Source organism: Schistocerca piceifrons, chromosome 3, assembly GCF_021461385.2.
Source record: "Schistocerca piceifrons isolate TAMUIC-IGC-003096 chromosome 3, iqSchPice1.1, whole genome shotgun sequence".
In the NCBI taxonomy this organism is placed as follows: Eukaryota; Metazoa; Arthropoda; class Insecta; order Orthoptera; family Acrididae; genus Schistocerca; species Schistocerca piceifrons.
Genome location: NC_060140.1, coordinates 80,950,951 through 80,974,558, shown reverse-complemented (window position 1 = coordinate 80,974,558; position 23,608 = coordinate 80,950,951). Strand labels below are relative to the sequence as shown.

Sequence of the window (23,608 nt, the reverse complement as noted above, 5' to 3'; positions counted from 1 at the left end):
CTGGACGGCCGAGAACGAGTGATGAAAATGTAGCACGCATCCAGCAAGCATTTGTTCGCAGCCCAGGAAAATCGACTCGCAGAGCTAGCAGAGAGCTGCAAATTCCACAATCAACTGTATGGAGAGTCCTACGAAAAAGGTTAGTTATGAAACCTGAACGTCAACTACCCGAGGCGATGGATCGGCCGCCAGGCAGCCCGTGACAGAGCACTTCATCACTGGCCTCCAAGAAGCCCTGATCTTACCCCCTGCGATTTTTTTCTTATGGGGGTATGTTAAGGATATGGTGTTTCGGCCATCTCTCCCAGCCACCATTGATGATTTGAAACGAGAAATAACAGCAGCTATCCAAACTGTTACGCCTGATATGCTACAGAGAGTGTGGAACGAGTTGGAGTATCGGGTTGATATTGCTCGTGTGTCTGGAGGGGGCCATATTGAAAATCTCTGAACTTGTTTTTGAGTGAAAAAAAACCTTTTTAAATACTCTTTGTAATGATGTATAACAGAAGGTTATATTATGTTTCTTTCATTAAATACACATTTTTAAAGTTGTGGTATTCTTTTTGAATCACCCTGTATATTTATGCAGTAAAGGCTACAAAGTACAATACAAAAATTTAATACTTGTCACTTTCGTATTTCCAGAAAAAATGCACACATATTGAAAAATGCTTGTCACATTTCTCCAACCTGGTAGTAACTTATAATTGGTCTTAAATAATTCCCAAGACAGTACACATTGTAATAAAATTATTTGTGGGTTTTCTATGAATGGACACACAGTTTTTTTTTTCCATCACAACACTAAGTATTGATTTCAGATTTATTTAAGTAAGATTATACATACCTTATACCCACTGCTTCAGATTTTCATTAATTTTTTTTCTTATTATTATTTTCTGCATGGCAATAATCGATGCAAAATTTTTCCACATGCTTCATGTAGTTTGAGGAGGGGGGGGGGGGGGGGTCAATGGAAATTTTTTAAAATGTAAATGCTGCAACTGAAGTTTGTCATTTGGATTGCATTACTTCAGACAAAAATAATGACAGTAATAATAATAACAGAAAATATCTTATTTTCAACATATTGCTGTCATATTTCCCAAATGTCACGGAAGGATCGTATTTTTATTGGGGAAAAAAATCAATAACTATTCTTGACTTATGAGAATATAGAAAATCAATTTAAGCTGTTTTGGTCCAAACAATGAGTTTTAAATATGTAAAACACTTTCTGGGAGCTGATACAAGATTTATATTTATTGAAACTCTGATATTATTTGAAGAAGAAAAAGAAAAGAAAAGAAAAGAAAAACAAAGCAGTACCCTGAGTTTTGATAGATATTGGAGGGTAATTTAACATATATCGCATCATTGTCCAGAAGATCATTCAAATTGGATTATGTAAACTGACAAGGCTGCCTCATGAAAACAAAGAGCCAAAAGTTGTAAATGTAATTGAAACAATTTCATTATGCAGGTTAACTTTGTTCAGGGTGTCAAATTAGCATCTTTAAACACCAAATATTGTAGCCACTCTGATGTTAATGTAAAATGTACATGTTAAGCAGTGAAGATCCTTGAAACTGTCAAAGAAACTTTTTAAGAGCATCTCTCTTTTTAATGCACTGTGACAAATTGTATTCTGTTAACTTCATATCTTTTTCATTAAAGTGATACATTCTGCCTAATAATATTGATTTAGGTACACCAACAGCACACAAAATGTTTTCCTAAGGCACATAACAAAAGTCTTCCTTCTCAGGCCAAAAGAATGACACTGCTGGTCCAGGTGCGTGGAGAAAAAGTAGTTAAACATCTCTTTCTTCATCACAGACATTTCTGATGAAGCAAAGTACGACCTGTCATAATGTACAGCTGCTACAAAAGAATTTTGTTGAGGACGAGTGCATATCTGTTGGGGCATTTTCACTGAATGGAAAAAAATCAAGGAAGGCTTTTCAGAAGAAGTTACTTTTCTAATCTCTCAAGAATCACAAGAAAATGATTTGTAATGGTGAAAATTCCTGGTACCAGGTGTCGTGCGGGTTGTCGAAAATCTCTTCTCGAGGTTCTTGCATAGGAAATCTACATTGACTTTCTCTAAGAATCGTAAAAAACATTTGTCAAAATTAGTTTCGCAGAAATCGTAGACACCAGATGCAGTTGTTATTCCGCATCATCCGCTACTTGAAGATTAGCTCTTCTCAATATATGCTTTATAGTTCCTCCCAAACCATTGCTCACAGTTTTACTGTGGCTTGTAGCGAGAAAGGACTGTGTGAGCACAAAAACGACTTTTCTATTGATGCTGAGCAAATTTTTAAAGCTTTTTCTGTTCTTAGGTTGAACAGCACATTCATCATTGAAATAACAAACTTTCTTCACATGTGGGTAATACTCTGCCAGCCACTTAACAGTTTCTTGCTGGACAGTATTTACAAATCCTCCATCATGTTCCATATCATCACTTACAAAGCAGTGGTTCACTATTACCAATTTACTTTTTTCATTTACCACATACACACACTAGGGTGTATTGTACAGCTGCTTCTTGTTCAGTGGTAACTCTGAATTTCATTCTGAATTACAAAACTGTGATTTTCAGCAAAGTCCATTAACAGAATTGCTTTTTCTGGGGTTAGATTTTCCTTCAATTTTTCAATGATTTTGACTGACACTAAGATTTAAATGAGTGTGGTAAGTTCTTTGTTTCCTCAATGTGTTCCACATCCAAAAGTAGTTTCACATTTCGGTGAATGAGTACTGGCAGTACCAGCTAAAATACACCACTTTGATCTTAGCAAACAAAATTTAGAATGACCAATGTTCATGTTCAGATTCTCCCACTTAAAACGAGAGTACAGTTCTCTTAAGGTGCAAAGGATGAATCTTTTTTGCGTATACACATTCTTCTGAATGCTAATTTTTGTCTTTTGCTCCTGGTAACATTCGAGTGTATTCATCATTTTGGTAGAAATCAGTGACTATCTTTACCACTTCATCAGCAATCTTTCCCCCTTTGAAAACAGAAATGGGTATTTATCAATTCTTAAACCACAGTTTCCTTGCTTGTCAAACCACATACTCACTAACATTGAATTCTGACATTGTTTTCTTTTGACCAAGAGGGCGGAACTAATATTAAAATTTGAATTTTTTTTTCAGGTACTACTCTTATGCTAGCCACTTTTTCTTTCATTAACATCATCATGGTATCAAAATCTTTGGCTTTCTTAAAAATTTCACAATAAAATTTTTCTTCTCTACGGTAAGATTCTTCAATACTGCAGTAGCATACTTTTCTTTCCAAAACATGTTTCACTTTTTCTAGGTTCATTATGCCATATGAAGCCTCGCTGTGATTTGGAATGGTGTGAAATTTTAAGGGAGAGCACTGCAAATCATGTAAAGTTTTAGTTTTATTTGCATACTTTGATGTTTTAGTACTGGGTAGTGAAATGTCACCTCCGGGTCACCTGCATCACTTTCATTTCAATCAGTCAGTTTTTTGTTCACAAATCTTGCACTGTTTTTGGTCTGGTTTCATGGAGATTCATCAAACAGTTGATGGTTTAGATAAAGACAAGCAAACTGATCTCAAAGATTTTTTAACTGTTCGTATGTGTTTTTTGAAAGGATCGCAAGAAGTTATTTGAAGACTTTCAAAAACTTTTAAGTAGTAGTATATGTGATTTCCATATATTGTAGCACTTTCTTGATCTTGTAGAAAGCGTACATTGTATCACAGCAGTATAAAAGCTCGTTTGTCTTCACTCAGCTCTGCTATTTTTTGTAGAGCTTTTACTAGGGTCTAGGTTGTAAACTGACACAGTGGTTTCAGTAATTTTCCAACATTGCATGAATTCACGTTTTCTATTGCATTTAACTGAGCACTAATCCACTTAAAACATCTTTTATACAAGTGGAATGATAGAGCCGCACCACAAACAAATATACGATGTCTCGTAGAAGAACAAAGATCAACTGATGCCAAATACACCAATTGATGCACGCCAGCGATTCTCAACAATGAATTTCAGCAATTGTTTAATTGTTTTCATGCTTATAAAGGTTTCAAATAAGCTACTGCAATCTAAGAACACTTTTTTTATCACTGTGAGCAGGTGATTGGCTAAACACACAAATCAGATATATTATAATCTTTAAAAAAATTACTGAATTAGTCAAATGAAAGGAAATAAATTTTCACACTTACAGTTAACATGCTGCTTCGAATGAGTTGTACTTAAAGGTGCTTATTTGATACCCTTGCATCTGAGGCAGTGAGGCAGCAAGTGGATGAACTTACTTAAAATGGCCCTTTTCCATTGCAGCAAAAAGTATTTTGATTTCAGGTGTGTGTGTCAATTAGCAGAAGACCCATTGAAATTTTTATTTTATTGGAAAGCTTATAATCTAGAGGATTATTTAAGACTACAATCAGGTTCCCAGCAGGTTAGAGAAATGTGATATAAGCATTTCTCCACATCCTCGCAATTTCTCTGAAATCGATAATCGACATACATTGATATTTTTAAAAAAATTTCTTTCTAACTTTACTGCTTCAGTAACTGGGTATCTGTTAACTTCTTACTTAACTTCTGAAAAAAAAATCCAAATCAAAAGTTTCATAAACACCTCAGTTATGGGCATTTTGCATTGGCATTCTTGCAGAGTCCAGTTATCAGAATATAACTACATTTAAAATTCGATATAAAATAAAGTTGTGGTCTGAGACCAAAAAGATTTTGCAGAAGTTCCTGTGTTATAAGTATAAGCAAATGTGCAAAGTTTTGTGAAAATCTGAGATACAGGGTTACAAATCTTTGGATTATTGCGTGTTTTGATGTGGAATGACCCTGTTGCCTCTAGGAATCTTGCAATGCCAGAAGTCTCTAGTGAAGTGCAGGAACCTCTGTGGGGGGGGACCTACAATTGGTCTGGGAACAGTAGTTGACTCTGAATGTAAATAAATGTGACTTATGTCAATACAAGAACAGCTCCTTTGTTGTTTGAGTATTTTACTTGAGAACACTATGGAAAATGGCAAAACAGCTGTAAAGTAGCTAGTATTAACCATCCGGAGCGATTTAAAGTGGTAGGACCACATGAAACAAGTTTCTTCCAATGGATTTCAGTCTGACATCTGACTCTCTCACAACTGAAGAATGTGCACTTAATCCAGGAAAGAAGTGCTTACAAAACACGTCTTCGAACGATTGTCAAGTATTGTTCATCAGTCTGTGACCCACAGCAAGTATCGTTTAGTAAGAATGAGAGTGCCACCGGAGTTCGTCAAGCCTGTCTGCAACAGACACAGAGAGACGAGGTGCATATCACTGAGACCATTACTGTTGTAATTCTGGAAGAAAAGTCAGGCACTATATTACGCCATCCTGCATACGTCGTACGAATGGCCACAACAAGAAAACTTGAGAAATTACAGCTTTGCACAGGTTTATTGAGAGTTGCTCTTCCTGCACACCATTTGCGAAGGTAACACGAAAGGACAAAATTATAGTTGTGCTGGAGATATCTTCCACCACACACCACTAAGCAGCTTACGGAATGTGGTTGTAGAAGTATGGCCTTGGCCTACGGGTCCCATAGGATCGAATCAGATCTTTGGCTCCTCCTGCTGGATAATAGCCATCTCTGCACCTTTCCAGGCATTGTGTTCTCCAGCTACATACACATTGCTCTTCCATGCCCTATAATTCTATCTACCTACATGTCCTTATGTTGCATCTCGATTCGTCTATCTGCCATCCATTCATCTGGCTACATGTCCCACCCACCTTTATTCCATTTTCATTACAGTTTTAAATTAATTTTCCTCTCCTAGTCTGTTTACTTGTCAGTTTTCAGGTCTTAAATGACTTTTGCATTACGGAGGTGATATTCAACTGCCCTGAGTTAAGAGGCAATGAATAATGATTGTCAGCTTTCCTTTTTGAGAAACATTGGAATCCCAGTTTTCAAAACTAATTTGCTCACCAAAAGCTCAGGAACTTGACTGTAGGATTTTCTTATCTTTCTGTGTGACGTGTTAGATACGTGAAACTTGATGAGAATGTAATTATCTGCTTTCTCACGTCTGACATGGGGAGGCCACAACATTGGGATCATGGATTTACTTCAAACTTTCTACACCTTTAGAAGGCCATTAAAACAACACAATTTGCAACTAGTAAGGTGCATTACTCTGACAATCCCGAGAAAATCGCAAGAGCGGTTTTATGTGCCTGTTTTGTAACTGACGTAGCTGCGCATATGTGCCAGACGTTAATGCTAATGGTAATCAAGTGGTTAGTGTTTGAGCTTCTTCATCTACTTGTCAATAGTTATAGTTTGTTGTAATAATTGAATTTAACTAAAGTTAGTAAGTAGTCAAATAACATGAAACTTGCTAAAACTTCTTACAAATACACATGGTTCCTTTATTATTGTTGTTGTTGTTATTATTATTATTATTATTAATATTATTAATAGTAGTAGTAGTAGTAGTAGTAGTATATTACCTCTCAGATGTCATATAAATTAAATAATATGACCAGTAATGAAAAAAATTAAATTAAAACTTAAACTTGAGTGGGAGTTGAACTGTTTGCTACATAACACATTCATCTTGCGAAGCTCAAACCCTAACCACGTGACCACCGCGAACCAGAGCCAGAACATTCAGCATCGAGATGCCCTTAATCGGATTCTGTTCTCAGTTAAATTATATTGGCTCTGACTGGGCTAATTGTGATTGATATGGGGCCTAAACTACAGAAGAAGTTAATCATAGTTTCACTGTTGTTTTGAATCTCCCCACATTAGTGCTGGTTTTTTGCAGTGGAAATGACAAGAATTATTCAAGCTTTATTAATTGATGGGGAGAAACTGGTAAAGTCGTTGGTAAGAAAGTGTCCAGTCATTCGCCTGCTTGTGCAGAAACAGGTGTTGTGACTCGCCGATCATTCAAAGTGCCGCCGCGCAATTACGCGCGTCCTCTACATGCAGCACTGTCTGCCAGCCATGCAGCAGCTGCGCCACCTAAGCGGCCAGCCGAGCAGCGGCCGCAAGACTGGGACTGAGTGCTCATTCGAATGCTAACGTGTACGCATGTCTTGCTTGTCAACTTACTCTGTGACTTATATGTGTTGTGTCGTTCTGAAATATATGTGTTAAACTTGACGTTATAACAATTGGCGACGAGGTAATGGGTTTTTCCTTTTCACCGTTGACCCACAGGATTCCATGGCTACTGTCGAGCAACTATTGCAAAATCTCCTTGAACGGCAAACGCTTCTAACAGCGGCGATTCGCGACTTCGTCAAATGCGGGGCGTTTCTCATCGTTGGCTATACCTCCTTTTCCTCCTTACGACGAGACGGTGGAAGACTGGTCTGATTATGAAAAATGTCTTCGACAGCACTTCTTGGCATTTCATGTCACGGACGAACAACCATGTAAGTCTCTGTTCCTTTCCTGGATTTCACCTCAAATGTATCGGTTGTTGTCACAATTGGCTCCTTTGAAGGATCCTGTGTCTTTGTCCTTTGCTGAAATGTGCTCACTTCTGTCTGTGTATTTTCAAAAGCAAACGCATGTGGTAGCCTCTCGTGTTGCCTTTTATCATTGTCAAAAACAACTGAATCAATCCTGTTGCGCTTGGGCTGCTGAACTTCACGGCCTCAGTCGAAAGTGTCAATTTGTTACTGACGTTCACAAAGAATGCTATGCCGATTCCATGGTACGGGATGCTATTATCCGGTCGGCGCCCGACAAAGAAGTTCGGCAACGTGCCCTTCAGTTGGCGAATCCGACTCTAGATGAAGTTCTCTCCATTGCGCAGTCTTTTGAAATTTCTCACGCCGCTGGGGCGCAAATAGAGATGTGGGGTGATGTCGGGGAAATACAACCTATGTGCGCTGTTGACGACGCGTGCGGCGCGTCCCCGCCGGCCGACGTGGCCGCAGTGCGCTCCCACACGCAGCCTCGGCCTAGCCGTAAACAACCTGCTAAGAAACTGCAGCAAAACCCCCAGCAACTTCCTTCATGTCCGCGGTGTTTTACGAAACATTCACGCGGGATTGTCCCCAACGTTGGGCTGTGTGTCACAATTGCAAAAAGAAAGGTCATGTGTCTTCCGTTTGGAAATCCGACTGCATACATGATGTCCATGAACGTGATGCTGATTCTGATTCTGTGTTGTCTGTCAATTGCACTTCTTCCCTTTCAGGGAAGTTATTCCTCACTGTCCAAATCCTTGGTCGAGATGTTCGCATGCAAGTGGATACCGGTTCTGCTGCCACTATAATTAATTCTCAGACATATCTACAGTTGGGTTCTCCATTCCCGTCACCTGTCACTCGGCAATCACGGATGTACAATAAACAGAAGATTTCTCTCTTGGGACAGTTTAATGCTGAGGTATCTTACAAATCTGTCATTCGCACTGTTCCCATATTTGTGGTCGACCAGAGCAGTGCAGAAAATCTTTTTGGTTTCGATGCCTTTCGCGTTTTTGGGTTCTCCATAGATGACTCTGTCATTATTGTCTCTGATGCTATTCCTTATGCTTAACTGGAATCCTTGTCGATGACATTTTTGTCCCTTTTTTCTCCTGGGTTAGGCCGTGCAAACGACTTTGAAGCTCATATCACGCTCAAACCCACTGCTCGGCCTAAGTTTTTTCGGGCACGGCCCATTCCTGTGGCCCTTCGTGATCGGGTAAAACGGGAGTTGGATTGTCTCACTACTTCAGGGGTCTTGCTTCCTGTCACTTCCAGTGAGTGGTCCTCTCCTGTCGTTGTCGTTGCTAAGCCAAATGGTGATATTCGTCTCTGTGGCGATTTCAAAGCCACTGTAAATGCTCAATGCCTCATTGACACTTACCCTATGCCCCGTCCTGAAGAACTGTTCACTAAACTTGCTGGAGGCCAGTATTTTTCTAAAATTGATCTGTCAGAAGCTTATCAACTTCCTATCGCCGCTGCTTCCCGGTAGTTTCTGGTCCTTAACACGCCTTTCGGCCTCTATCAATACCAACGCTTGCCATTCGGGGTTGCTAGTGCCCCTGCTCTCTTTCAGCGATTCTCGGAACAATTGTTGCTCCCTGTCCCTGGGTGTATCAATTACATGGACGACATTGTTGTCACTGGCTCCACCACTGAAGAACATCTTCAAAATCTCCGCGCACTTTTTCATGTCTTACAGACTGCCGGTCTTCAGAAATCACAATTTTTTCAGGCATCTATCACGTACTTGGGGTTCCAACTCTCTCGGGATGGTATTCGTCCACTTCAGCAAACTGTTGCTGCAATTGATGCCCTTCCTCGCCCTACATCTGTTAAGGAACTGCAGGCCTTCTTGGGGAAAATAGCGTACTATCACAAGTTTTTACCGTCTGAGGCTTCGGTGGCTCAGCCGTTGCATCGCCTGTTACATAAAAATGTGCCCTTTCACTGGTCCACGTCATGCGATGCGGCTTTCCAAAAATTGAAGACTATGCTGAAACAGGCTACTTATCGACCAGGCCAACATCTTGTTCTTGCCACAGACGCCTCTCAATACGGGGTCGGTGCAGTCCTTGCGCACCGTTTTTCTGATGGTTCGGAACAACCCATTGCTTATGCCTCCAAAACGCTCACGGATGCCCAACAAAAGTATTCTCAAATTGAGAAAGAAGCTTTGGCCATTATTTATGCTCTTCATAAGTTTGGTGTTTTTCTCTATGGCTCAAAATTTCATCTTGTTACGGATCACAAACCACTTGTTTCCTTGTTTCATCCATCAACGTCCCTTCCCGACAAGGCTGCACACTGCCTCCAGCGTTGGGCTCTTTACTTGTCTCGTTTCAATTATGAGATTCATTTCCGGCCAACGGCTCAACATGCGAATGCTGATGCTCTGTCTCGCCTTCCCATGGGTCCTGATCAGGCATTCGATAGGGATGAAGTTTTGTGTTTCCACCTGGATGTTGCCCAGCAGCGGGTTGTGGACGGGTTCCCCATCACTGGGGACAGGCTGGCAGCTGCTACGGGTTCTGACCCTACCCTCTCCCGGGTTTTACACTGTATTCAGAAGGGTTGGCCAGATCGCCCGTCCGGTAAGACTTCTGATCCGTTGCGGAACTACTACACATTGCGCTACCACCTCAAGGCTAGGGATGGTGTTATCCTCCTCCCCACTGACAATGCTTCGCCGCGTGTTGTGGTACCTGCGTCTTTGCGTGCTTCAGTCTTGCGCCTCCTTCACCAAGGGCACTGGGGTGTGTCTCGCACAAAATCTCTGGCGCGCCGTCATGTGTACTGGCCTGGCATCGACTCTGAAATAGCACAAATGGTCGCTGCCTGCGGCCCTTGTGCATCACAGGCGGCTGCCCCGAAGTCATCTTTGTCACCGTGGCCTTTGCCTGAGAAGCCCTGGGAGCGCATTCATGCTGACTTTGCGGGACCCTTTTTAGGTACTTATTGGCTCCTCGTAATTGAAGCCTACTCTAACTTTCCTTTCATTGTCCGTTGCACGTCGCCTACCACCGCGGCAACCACCAGTGCTCTCACCCGCATTTTTTCTTTGGAAGGCCTCCCCTCTACTCTTGTTACTGATAATGGTCCGCAATTTGCCTGTTCCGAATTTGCGGATTTTTGTGCTCTTCACGGTGTTATGAATGTCATGGCCCCGCCGTTCCATCCACAATCCAACGGTGAGGCTGAACGACTGGTCCGCACATTTAAGGCTCAAATGCGGAAACTCCTGACTTCTTCTGCTGCTGATGATGCGCTTCTCCAGTTTCTGGCGTCTTACCGTTTCACCCCCATGGGCGACCACAGCCCGGCTGAGCTCTTACATTGCTGACAGCCCCGCACGCTACTTCATCTTCTGCGGCCTTCCACCTCACGGCCGCGGGTGCCTTCACTTGGCCGGTTCACCGCCGACGACCGCGTCTGGGTATGGGGATATGGCAGGCGGCCAAAATGGAGCCCGGGCTGCATCTTAAGACACCGTGGAAGATTAGATTAGATTAGATTAGATTAGATTTACTTTCATTCCAATTGATCCGTAGTGAGGAGGTCCTCCAGGATGTGGAACATGTCAGAAAAACAACAATACATGACAAATATTTAAACTAAAACAAATAAGCTAATGTACCATTCCACAGGTCCGAAGTGGCCTGTATGAAATCCAGACGGACACGGGTGTTGCAGTGCGTCATTCGGACCAGCTTCGGCCTCGTGTGCCAGCAACGCCTGTTCCGAATGCCGCTACACCACCTTTGGCTCTACCTGACGCTTGGGATCTTGGCATCTCTCAATACTCACAACGCAGCCCTCTCACCGTCATCGCGATGTCAGCACAAGAACGGATGCCACCAGGAGACGTGCCCATGCATGAACCGGATGAGCATCCTCTGTCAGAGCAAATCTACTCGCCTCCTCCTCCAACGGACGCCGACACATCGCCCATGTCTTCTGTCATATCAACTGGGCTTGCCGCAATGGGCAGATTGGTGCATGGGGCCCCAGCAGATTCGACCCCTACGTCTCCTGCCATCTCGACCCGTTATCATCAGGGACACTTCCGTCCGGACGGGAAGCCGCCTCCTCGAGACTTTACGGCGAGTCAAACAACGACTATGGACGTTAGCCATCTCCAGGACACCTCCATCAAGATCAGTGCAACAATTTCAAAGGGGGGGAAAATGTTGTGACTCGCCGATCATTCAAAGCGCCGCCGCGCAATTACGCGCGTCCTCTACGTGCGGCGCTGTCTGCCAGCCATGCAGCAGCTGCGCCACCTAAGCGGCCAGCCGAGCAGCGGCCGCTAGACTGGGACTCAGTGCTCATTCGAATGCTAACATGTACACATGTCTTGCTTGTCAACTTACTCTGTGACTTATATGTGTTGTGTCGTTCTGAAATATATGTGTTAAACTTGACGTTATAACAACAGGAAATCAGATTGTTCAGGTATTTTAAACCTAAACTGCCAGATCATAGTGTGTTACCACTGTATCAGCTCATTTGTAATGCAATTGCTGTGGTACAATAAAGTTCGTATTTTAGATTTACTGAAAACAAGAATCACAAAACGGAATTATTTAACTGGATAGATAAAAAAAATTACTCATCAAGCGGCCACCGAACACACATAAAAGACTGTTGTAATTGGCAAGTGTTTGGAGCCAGTGGCTCCTCTTCCTTCCTCTTCAAATTCTGCCTGAAGAAGGAGTGAAGGAAAAGGACTGGAAGGGTCTAGGAAAAGGGGTAGATTTTGGGAACATTACCAGGAACCACAAGTCAGGGGAGACTTACACCGTACGAGACGAAAAGGAAAGCTGCCAATTACAACTGTCTGTCATGTGTATTTTGCCGCTGCTTGGTGAGTAGATTTTTTATCTATCTGATTAAGTGATGATGTCACTAATTGATTGTTTTCTTTGTTGCAAAACAGAATTAGATACATTGAGTGTCAGTTTTGCAATGGTGGTACTCACCAGATAATGATGCATCAGATCCACCATAGAAAGCTTACACATGGAAATGCTGTATACAGGTTATTGTAGATGGCAAAATGTGGTTCAAAAATTACTATATGGTGGGACAACACCAAGTGGAACATCTTTTTAAGGTTTATTTACTCTGCCTTTTTAAGGCACTGAAAGGAGCCCTTTGCAGCAAGTTCACTTGTAATCTGTGGCATTGAGTAGTTTGCATTGTGTGTGTCTGAATACTGTTCAATTAATATATTTCTTCGTGTTAGTTTATTATACCATAAGGCTTGAGCATAAGCAGTTAATGATAACTTTTGAAAGATATACCTTGTTACAAATAATATGCCATCTCATATTTAATTTTTTAAATTAGATTTCATTTCATCTCACAGGTGACAGCAGTGTTCGTCAAGTCTTTTGGTACAGTGAGAGTTTCTTCTGGATGTGGAACACGCGTAGCTTGCACTCACCTGAAGGCGCAGCTTCGACATTACCAGAAGGCTTGGATGTGGTGCCAGGGCTGTGGAAAGCTCTACACTGCACAGCTCTTTGCTAAGTCATTAGTCAAAAATTCACACACTGTGGCTAGTCTCTTATTGACTACTATTCTTGTTGTGACCATCCATATCTTTAACTTGAAGAGTCAGGAGTGTTCTGAAACAGGTTAAATTAAATGTGCTTTTTCACGTATTTGTAGACTATTTACAGTAAAACAGGCACATTCCATGTGAGAAAGTTTTGACATTGACTAAGTTCTGACAGTAAATGAAAGGAATGTGGATGTAGATCTCCTCTTTCATGTCATGTTATAGCTCATGCCCAGTAATGATTTTAGAAGATGCTTGAGAAATATTTGATATTTTTAACATAAATTAATTTTTTATGGACCAACATTTGTTTAATGAATGTTTCTATCAATTGAAATGTCTTTCACATGGTGAAAATGAACTTATCTAATCACCCAGATGTGTTGACTTTGTTAACAAGGCATCATTAATGGCTGTCATGGTATGTTACATTATGTTGGTTACCAGATGTTGATTTAGGTTTAAAATATTTTACACACAAGTTTTGCCATAAAACGCAACGGTTATCCACTTTTCTGTTCTTTTGCATATTATTCATATGTTGGTCAAAATTTCTGTTTTTCACTAAATTCTTTCGCTATGTTGGGATGTCGTAACTGATGCAAATTATATATCTGTTGTTCAGAATTGCCCACACCAAGAAACTTGAATTATTTGTGCTGTGTTGGTATTGACAGCATTGTGCCCTAGTGTGCAAGTGGTTTTATTGTGGTATTTTAGTGTGTAAAGAAAGTTTTAGCAGTAGTGTTAGCAAATGGACAGGCCTGAAGAGTTTTTAATATGCATGCTTCAAACTTGTCAGATCTTTAGAAATTAAAGTAAATCTTCAGAAAGATATTTTATCTGTTCAATTTTTTTTCCTTCTTTGGAGAGTTAAAACTTCAGGTACACATATAGGAAACAAATTGTTTATATCAAAAATCAAATAAAAACAAAATTTTCACATGAATACTGCTAGATGTCTACTCTTTGCTGTGGTCTGAAGTGCAGTGAGGGGAAAAAGGCAGAATAAAGTTGCTACGTTAGAGCACCACACTGTGAACCCTGAAGACATTCTTTACGTGTAACTGACCTTTCTGTAGGGCATCTGAAGGGGCAGGTGGGAGGTTAACATAGGCGACTCCTCGGTGTTTTGCTCTATAGCCAGAGAGAAGCCTTTCACTTCCTGTTTCAAAGATTGTAGCCCTTGGTTTTAACCTTAATTCATCAGCAGGTGTAAAACATTGTTTGAAAAATCTGATATATTTCTCAGTCTTGTTTTTGTGAACAGTGGCAACCCAGTAGTCCTTTCATTTGAATCCTGTGAAGCCCACTCAAAGGTCCAGCCAGTGAGAAATCATAAGCACACACTTGTGTGACTCATTCCTTCTTCCCAGTACCCTACCAACTTTCCCTACTCAGGAATAACAGGCATCATTGTAATTCCAGTTAGCATTGGACAAAGCCGAGATTCACTGGCAATCCAAGCCTTGATTTCTGATGTCAGCGGTGGCATGCTGTTTAATCCAGATACCTGCTGCTCCCTTGCAGGAAAGCAGCTTTTAAAAGAACCTTCTATACTTATGACACTGTGTCATCAACTCTAGCTTCGTAACCCATTGATAATGGAACACAGAGCAACATGAATGAAATTTTCACTCTACAGCACAGTGTGCTCTGGTAAGAAACTTCCTTGCAGATTAAAACTCTGTGTGAGACCGAGACTCGGGACCTTTGCCTTTCTGTGGACAAGTGAAGTTTGGAAGGTAGGAGACGAGTTACTGGTGGAATTGAAACTGTGAGGACGAATCGTGAGTCGTGTGGGTAGCTCAGATAGTTGGGACCTTTGCCTTTCACGGGCAAGTGCTCAAGTTCAAGTTTCGGTCCAGCACACAGTTTTAATCTGCCAGAAAGTTTCACAGAGCAACATTATGAAATTTGGGGCACACCCCTAGTTTGTTTGGGTAATAATACACATTTAAATGTGTTCAAGAAACTTTGGGATTTCTTACACCACTAGGTTTTTCAGTTGAGTTAAGCAAGATCTTACCATTGTATGCTCAGAGGTTTGTAGCAACTCAGTACTTGGAGTTGTAACAAAGTTTTCAGAATGGAAGGATGTGTCCCATAAGGTGTTGCATTTTGTAACATAAAATTTTTGCAGGCTTAATATAAGGTTACACACTTTGATCATTTCCATAAAAGTCAGCAAAAAATATGATTTTTCAATGTTAATTGGGAAAACTAGAAACCACAAATTTAACATAATATTAAAACCAGTCACTTAATATTAATAGGTAGTATGTCAGTCAAAATGTGTTATATTAATAAACCTGGAATGATACAATCCCTTCTTTTGTTCACTTGGTGATGCTAGGCTACCCTCAACAAAAATTGGTTTCATTGTTTGTCCCTGATCGATGTATTAAACTTTTTTATCAGAGCAATTCCTCTTTCTGCGGTATCATTGACCAACTTAAGGATACAGGGTACTTATAAATGGTGGAAAAATCTAAATTTTTATGACTTTATTAAATTCTATAGTCTTTCCAGGTTACGTTGATATATACATTATAGGATTTCAAATGAAAAATGACCTATATATACTAAATTTTAAAGTTACGGTCATGTATGCTGCCACGCCCCCTTTATTTCTGTTAAAGAAACCAGTATTATTTCGAAAAGAACTTTGAACTTTCTGTTTCCAGTAATTATATGTATGATACAATGTATTTGTTGGTAACAGAGCTGGTTTCTAGTGTCTGTAAATGATCTTTGCTAGTATTTACTTTTGTTTCACTGAAACAGTGTTACTGAATTTTTATTGCCCAAGTGCTACATATACAGGGTGTTACAAAAAGGTACGGCCAAACTTTCAGGAAACATTCCTCACACACAAAGAAAGAAAACATGTTACGTGGACATGTGTCCGGAAACGCTTACTTCCATGTTAGAGCTCATTTTAATACTTCTCTTCAAATCACATTAATCATGGAATGGAAACACACAGCAACAGAAAGTACCAGCGTGACTTCAAACACTTTGTTACAGGATATGTTCAAAATGTCCTCCGTTAGCGAGGATACATGCATCCACCCTCCGTCGCATGGAATCCCTGATGCGCTGATGCAGCCCTGGAGAATGGTGTATTGTATCACAGCCGTCCACAATACGAGCACGAAGAGTCTGTACATTTGGTACCGGGGTTGCGTAGACAAGAGCTTTCAAATGCCCCCATAAATGAAAGTCAAGAGGGTTGAGGTCAGGAGAGCATGGAGGCCATGGAATTGGTCCGCCTCTACCAATCCATCGGTCCCCGAATCTGTTGTTGAGAAGCGTACGAAATGTGCAGGAGCTCCATCGTGCATGAACCATATGTTGTGTCGTACTTGTAAAGGCACATGTTCTAGCAGCACAGGTATAGTATCCCGTATGAAATCATGATAATGTGCTCCATTGAGCGTAGGTGTACATACCTACGAAACTAAAATGAGCTCTAACATGGAAATTAAGCGTTACCGGACACATGTCCGCATAACATCTTTTCTTTATTTGTGTGTGAGGAATGTTTCCTGAAAGTTTGGCCGTACCTTTTTGTAACACCCTGTATTTGTGGAAGTACATATCCTTAGTGTGCAATAAATACAAACTATGCCATGCATCAAGAAATCCAATAAAAGTAAATTCCGTGGTAACCAGTTCACAAACAAAGCAAGCCACACTTTTGAAAGTAACCTATGTATCAGTTCTTCAGGGACGAAACTCCCACATGGCACGTCTCCTGGTGATTCAAATTTTTGTGTTAACAATGACACTGTTTGTAGTGGATTTGTTGTTGATGTGGGCATCTTATCTTCTTTGATTAAGGAAGTGATGAAATGTAAACAATGTGATGGTGTAGGCTGTCTGAAAATAACTGAACAACAAAGTAGCAGGAAGAGTTTAGGGACAAAATTAGTTGTTCTGTGTAGATCCTGCAATAAATCTACCTCGAAAATGACTTCGGACATTGTGCATAATTCGTATGATGTGAATTTGAAGTTAGTGTGTGCAGTGTGCACAATAGGCTGCTCAAACGTTTTGTGGTTTGATGGACCTTCCTCCTCCTCCCAGTAGGTTCAGCAAGTACATAAAAATACTTTTAGGTGCCTTGACAGTTGTGTCTAAAGCATCTCTGAAACATGCAGTAGAAGAAACTGTAAATACTAGTGGAACCAGGGACAATGCTGTTGCACTTGATGGGACATGGCAATGTTGAGGACATCATTCCTTGAATGGTGGTGTAAGTGCTACTTCTCTGGAGAATGGAAAAGTTGTTGATATTGAGTGCTTATGTAAGTACTGGCACACTTGCCATGGTAACACTTGAAGGACGTATTGAACATCAGTGTTCTAAGAATTATGACGAGTACAGTGGAGCTCTCCAAATATTTCAGAGGTCGGTGCCCTTTTATAAAGTTATATATACGACGTACCTAGGTGATGGGGACTCTAAAGCTTTCATAAAATTAATGAGTTCAGTGGTTATGGTGATACCTTGGTAACAAAACTGGAATGTTGTGGACATTTGCAAAAGAGGATGGGTGCTAGATTGAGGAAGCTATGAAGATAAATGAAAGCAAAGTTGCTGTCTGATGGAAAATCTCTGTCTGGCCGAGGCAGATTGACAGTAACTGAAATAGACCTTCTTCATAGTTATTACGGACTGGCCATTAGACAAACTGCACCTCTGAATGATGTTACAGCAGTGAGGAAAGCAGTATGGACCACCTACTTTCACAAGTTGTCCACAGGTGACCGCCCTTTTCAGATATTGCCCTAAAGGAGCAGATTCTTGGTGTGGTTACCAAAAAGCAAAAGAAAGTGGTCAGATATACCATCATAAGCATTCTCTTCAACCAATTTTTAGAGACCTGAGTGACCCTGTTTTGGTTAGTAGATGTCTTCGTGATTGCACTCAGAATAAAAATGATAGTTTCAACCATTGCATGTGGGAAAGATCACCCAAGAATGTTTTTGTAGGACTAAATATATTAAAAGTTGGTGTACTAGATGCTGTGATAGTTTCTATGATAGGAAGGTTGGAAGACCTGAGAAATTTAGGCATAAAATGTGGCTCTAATATGGAAGAAAATTGCTTGCGTGTGACAGACAATGGGTGCATGAAGCTGAAAGATTCGCTCTTCAAGTTACTAAAGAAGCAAGAAGTGCTAAAAGGAATGCCAAGAGGAAGCTCGAAGATGAAGAAATGCTGGAGGATGAAGACTATGCTTCAGGAATGTTCTGAGGCACAGTTTAATTGGACTCATATCTTCATTCACAATTTCCCGCTAGCTGTATTTTTCAGAATTCAGGTACAAATATTTCCTAAAGTTTATGAAGCATTGCTGTAATTTTTTTCTGGAACTTGCAATAGTCCATACTTATGTAGTAGGCCTAAGCTTTATTGCAGAATCAGCTAAATTATAGAAAAAATAACATTTTATTAGGAAAAATTTATAAAAATTAAAATGTAAGATGTGATACTTTTTTATACTTGTAATATACATAATTGGTGGAATTAAATAGGTCTAGTACCTCAGCCATCATGTCATGCATATCTGGTAAAAATTTGGTCTCCTTCAAATGTATAACATTGAATTAAATGGTACCTCAATTTGAGGAAGCATTTTGGGAAAAAATGCATCAATTTCTTTGTAATTTTTTTAATAACTGTAAACAGGTTCAAAAATGTTCAAAATACTTCTAATTTGCTTAGGAAGTGTGCTGCATTACCTGATATCAACAAAAAATCTGTAAAACATATACATTATAAACAGTGCCTGAAAGAAATAGGTGTCAATTTTTACATAATATTGAGCCAGAAAAGTACCCTGTATCCTTAAAGAGTGTTCACAAAGCTTCTTTGGGACTCATCATAGTTTTCTGTCTCATCGTGGACTTCAAATAATCAAAGTAATCTTTGTTTTATTAATAACAAAATGGCTCGTATTTTCCTTCAATAAGTAGGTTTTTGTCCCTAATCATTTCATTTCCCTTTTCGTTGCAGGTTTGGTTTCTAAATTTTTAGTCACATTTTCCTTTGTTCAGGATGGTCAGGAGCAGACAGGTGAGGTTGGGGTGTCCATTTTGAAGCAAAGTTTCAGACTAAACCATAATAAAAATTTATTCTGGTTCTGTAAACAGCATCATCAGGAGAATGCAGCCAGTTCGGAGTTGTTGAAGAAGGCGGGCTGAGATGAAGCCATCAAGGAGACAAGGGTAGATGCCCCTGTTTGGTTCGGGAGCCAGCGGAGAAAAGTGTCACCTTCATGGCTACTTCTTTTCAGTGATCACCCCAGGGCCTGGGGTGACCCATCCTACACTCACAGTCGATTCCCTCTGCACGAATTGTGTAATAAGCAACGTCATGCAGTCAGCATTTTTACCCGTGGACAGCCGAGTGCTTATCAGGTGAACTACTCATGGCACGATCACAGTAATTGCCCAGGACAAGCCAGCTCCAAGCAGGGTTTCTACATTAACTGCATTTGAAAGGCAGATAATAAAAATTTTTGTTTTTCCATGGTATATGTCCATCTGAACTAGTGGTCCGATACACTCCTGCTGCAGGAGCAGCAATTACCATTCAAAATTCTTTAAAGAAAAAAAAAAGTATAGTTGTGCCCTCAGACAGGGTGGTGTTGGGCATAGGGCCCTTACAGACTAAAAGGGGGAAAGGCTCTACTTTTTTACTTGCAGTTAATCACTTTGCAAGGGTGTTCTGTAATCCTAAGTTGACAATAAATTCGTAATTTGTAATTGTTGCTGCACTGTGAAAGACCAACTGGCCATTGCCCTGTGTTTGCAATAGATGGGTGAGGTAGGCCCAGTGGATGGGTGACATCAGGGTAGCAGTGGTGGTTGTGGCTGCAGCACCTTAATGGGTGGCTGCTGTTGTCGTCGTCAGCAGGCTCACAAGTAACAGCGTATTAAATGGAACACTCACACAGGCGTGCATAATATTGGGGTAACAAATTAGCTTGAAAAATTCTCTAGTGAGCTAACCTGCTAGTTGTAGTGTCACTTAAGTAGGTAAAATATGTGTTAGGATTTCTCTATGGTAGCATAAGGTATTAGGTGTATGCATTCCCCCATTGTAAGCTATTTAGTGTATAAATGAATCCCAAACTGCGTTTCTTATTTAACTCTGACATTGATAGGGCTCAAAGGCCGTAGAAGTGTTTGACATGGAATTTGATATCTTCTCCTTACAGACTAAGCTCTATATTAGGGGTGGGTGTCCATGCCTCAGAAATAATTATTCCAAGCATTACACTTCAAAACAGTGAGGCAGAAATAGACCTTGATATGGTGACAATTATCATGGGGTTATGACACGGAGTGTAACCGGCTGTTACCTACAAGGATAACAACTGGCTGACTAAGTGTTGACACAACTCTAGTGTAACAAGGCTTGGTGATTTCCGCTAGTTAACATGCTGTTTCGCACTGGCTGTACTCAAACTAAAATCAAGGTCTGAACAGAAGTAATCCTTAGCATAGACACAACTATCAGGTTGGCACACTTATTGCTAAAAAAAAAAGCGCTAGTTGGCTAAGCAGCATGTTTCTATAAAACTTCCCACACAACAGGATAATGTTGACTCACATGCGTGTATTTAGTCACTGGAACAATACAAGGTAGAACAGTAATTGAATCTAATTCTGACTGGTTCATTATGAGAACTTGGTTACACGGTATACTTGCAGGTACTACTATCAGATACTCGACAGGCTGGTTTGGTGGCAAAGAGGATAGTAGAATACATTTAATACTCTTTCTTTAGCTTCCAATTGGTTAATATTCAGAGTTGGTGCACTGCAGCATGGAATTTCAGGTTTTTGGGAAAAACTTAGTGTGACAAGGAATAAGGCATAAATGAAATATTCAGCTGTCTGTTTTGGCAAACTTCATAATGAGGAAGGCAAAATGCTGCCTATTAAAAAAGATTCATACTACCAGCTACCACATGAGATTACTTCCGAATTGGCGCATCTAGACCTCAATGGTGCAGGCATGTGATGAGAATGGAGCCAACTAGAACAGCCAAAATAAATTTGCAAAGACAGGTGGATGGGAAAAGACCTCGAACCCAATGGATGGACTTGATTAAGGCTGATCTAGTGACCAGAGGATGGACAGTGGATAATGTCCTCTGTGAACAGGTGTATTTGGACAGGACGAAGTGAAGAGGCTCATTACTGGTACGCGGGAAACCGGATCTGTTAAATGATGATGATGATGATGATGATGATGATGATCACTTAACAATATTGACAGTATCCCATACCTCAATATAATCTTCTCAACTAGCAGGTGCACTATTGTATATCGGCATCTTGCCTGTCAATCAGTTTAGGTACCATAAACATCATCAGCGCACCTTGAAACGTTAGAATATACTTGTTTACACTGTCCATCTGATTCAGTGGACCTACTCAATCAATATCACACCTTTCGAAAACATGTTAAGGTATTTTCGTGATTTCTAGAGGCCTCTTTATGTTGTTCTTTTGACAACTTTGGCAATTTCGTATGTACCCCTCTATATCTATCTTCATACCATTCCACAAACAGTATTTTTTTTATTTGCTCATAGGTCCCTCCTATGCCCTGGTGTCCTCCAATGGGAGAATTGTGAAACTGTTTTAATATCACAGCCTTTTCGCCTTCACGTATTTCTTCTGCCATTATCGGCTCAACTGTTTATCATTTCCTGATACACTTTTCTATATCACTGATACAGTTTTCACACTTTTAAAAAAAATCTTTCACAGTCCTCGGCTCAGCTTTTTTTTTTTTTTTTTTTTTTATTTTTTTTTTTTTTTTTTTTATTTTTTAAAACCAAGCAAGAAAAAGCATGTTGCATAACAACATAGTTGTGAATCCCATTAGTTCCTACAAAGCTACGTTTTGCAAGCACTTGATACTCTCCCTTTAATTTGGTCGAAAATGGGATTAGGCTTAATTCTTGAAATAAAATTTTCAAAGAAAAATCGCACAATAGATCTATTGGGGAGTCTTCTGCAGATGCTGACAAGTTTAACTTTTTAAGGTTGTCCTCTTCAAACAGATTTCTTATCCATAGCAGCTCATCAGGAATTCTTGGAAAGTAATACCTACAACAAGAAATCAATATTAAGTAACACTCTTGAATAAGCAAACAACTTTCCTGTTGAAGTAAGATTTCATATTTTCAGTCGGTAAGATATTTTACATAGTTATTTTAAAAATCGCCCAGCGACCCACTTGAATAGGCCTCACAACCCACTAGTGGGTCGCGACCCACAGTTTGCGAAGCACTGGCTGAGAAAAGCCGATGCATAGCATCGGGTGCACACTAGAATTTTCCTTTCTTATGTCCCAATAATGCACTAAAATTTCCATCTCTATTCTTTTGCACACCTTACCTAAGGATTTGTCAAAACAAACAACAACCTGTGATGCATTTACGAGGTCAGCTTTAACCCTTGACTCAAAAAAGGTGGGGAACATTGCGTGGAAAAGTAACACACCGTTCGCAGAACTACGCAGTGACTTGTGTGAAATGATGCACTCCGAACACCTCAGTATTTCCGTCTTTGTTACTTCAACTTATATTTTCATCCGATGAAGTCCTTTCAGTTTATCCCCAGGTTTTAACGTTGCAGTGAGGTCCTTCTGTGGAGGTGCAACAATTCTAGCGGCCAGCGTCACTATTGTTGGTCTGGCTGAATCCGCAGATGTGGTAGTGGATGTAGAACCTGCCTGCTGGGTTGAAGTCGTTACTGTTGGTCATGTGTAGACATACAGACTTGTCTTGCTTCTCATGGCAGCTGCTTTTGCATCTTGAAACCATGGGTAGTTGATTTCATCTTCCTTTAGGAAGCGAGCAAAATCATGGATCATTAACAGTAACAGTCACTATTTCTTGACAAAACCATGAACAAAGGTCCAATAATGTGCTGTCTGAATCTTGCTACCCACGCTCAAATTTTCTGACTGTGCAGTGGTGTTTTAAGCTCAGCATGAGAATTCTCCGTTGATCACAATGATGTATTTTGTGTATTAGCATGACCAGATAGGCAGAACGAGGCCTCTTCTGTATAGAAGCTGACATCAGGAACATCATTTTTATTTATCTCAATAAAATTCTGTTTGCAGTAACTGTTTTACTTTTCATGATCTGCATTTTTCGATTCTTGCATTGCTGTTGCTTTACACAGGAACAATAAAAGTGTTTGCCTAACCGCTTTATGCATGATTGCAAGCCCAATATCTTTTTCTTGTGCCAACTTGTGCAATGATTTTGATGGGATCTGCTGCATAGTCAGAAATATCCAAAAACTTACGTTTGTTTAGTTAAGGTGGTCTTTCAGTTCATCCACCATGTAATACTTAGCCTGTCTTTCAAAATTTCGCATTAAGTTGATGAACAGCTTTATGATGAGGTACAGCTGTTTTCAGAAATTTTTCAGCAAATGCCTCCTGCACTAAATCGGAACATTTTTTTCTTGCTTTCGGCAA

At 40.3% G+C, this 23,608-nt stretch overlaps 1 long non-coding RNA gene across 2 annotated transcripts in view; it reads left to right on the top strand.

The window, feature by feature from the left end:
* Window positions 1-13,917, top strand: part of LOC124789503 — a 37,258-nt gene extending 23,341 nt beyond the window's left edge. For both annotated transcript variants that reach the window (XR_007016126.1, XR_007016127.1), the window contains exon 4: window positions 12,886-13,917. This is a non-coding gene — a long non-coding RNA (uncharacterized LOC124789503). The remainder of the gene's footprint in view (window positions 1-12,885) is intronic.
* The last annotated feature ends 9,691 nt before the right edge of the window (window positions 13,918-23,608 follow it).